We start from the raw sequence: 1,154 nt of genomic DNA on the forward strand, positions 1-1,154 counted from the left end.
AGACTCATATCTTTCTCCAGGAGCTAGATTTTCTGGTTAGTGCTGTTTGGCCCTTTGTTGGTACTAGGGTGAAGCCTGCAAGAAGACCCGGGAGAAAGAACCACCTCGTGGTGGGTCCTAAGGAAAGGAGCTCTTGTCAAAGGAGGATGCGTGCGCTGTCACTCTGCTCCGGGAACGTTCCTCTTGCCAAAGGAGTTGCTGTGGGATTTGGGGCCCGCTGAGACAGTTTAAGGAGCCGAGCTGCAGACGGCCCCCTGGCCACGGAGGAATTCCGAGGACGCCCACAGTTAGAGTGACAGCCAAAAACCCGCCGAAGCCGGTGGCTCCTTCTTTGACCGAGACGGTGCGACAGCCCTGTCCCAGAGCGGGAAGCTGGGTCTCCTGCGCGGGCTGCAAGGCTGCAGCTGGGAAGCTCCGCGCGCCGAGCGTAAAGGTTCTCCGGGCCACAGCCCCCACACGCAGCTCGGGCAAAGGGATCCTTCGTTGATGATACCTCGCGATAGCATCTCTTCCAAGGGTTGCTCTGAAACAGCAGAGCCTGCTTTTGGGGAGCGGCTCGGGGACCGTTCGTGTTGGGAAATGGGCTCCGAGGCGTGTGGGGACCGAGCGAGAGGAGCGGTCCTTCAAGGGCGCGCGAGGCAAACCTCACGCGCGTAACACGAACCCTTGAGCACTAAAGTTGTGAGCCAGGCGCTCACTGGGCGAGCTCGTTGCAACCTGCAGAACCGCCGCCACCACCTCGGGTTCAGCACCTGGGGACCAGAGCTGCGCTGCCAGCGCCTTCGGCCTCGACGAGCCCACTCACTGAGTTCAGCCGGCCGAACTCCCTGCAACCGGGACCAGAACGGCAGAGAAGGCTGAGGGCAGCGCCCCGAAACTCAAGCTCCCGCATTCACGTGTTCTTGGCCAGGGTGGAAGGGATCCCCACCGCCGAAGCCACAGACGGCCCCGGCTGCCCTGACCCGGATTGCGGCCTAGAGCGCGGACCCGGAGCGCAGGTCGCGTGCCCTTTTTGGAGAGGGGCGGGCTGCCGCTGCCTAGGAGGATCCCGAGGGATTCCAGGCGCGGCGCGAGGCCCGGCTGCAGAGCTTGGGTAGCGGTGGGGGGCGCGCGTTCTCTCTCTCCCCCGCTCTTTCCCCCTAGGTTGATTTAAT

This window comes from Carlito syrichta, unplaced genomic scaffold, assembly GCF_000164805.1.
Source record: "Carlito syrichta isolate Samal-C Ts95f unplaced genomic scaffold, Tarsius_syrichta-2.0.1 Scaffold141169, whole genome shotgun sequence".
Lineage (NCBI taxonomy): Eukaryota > Metazoa > Chordata > Mammalia > Primates > Tarsiidae > Carlito > Carlito syrichta.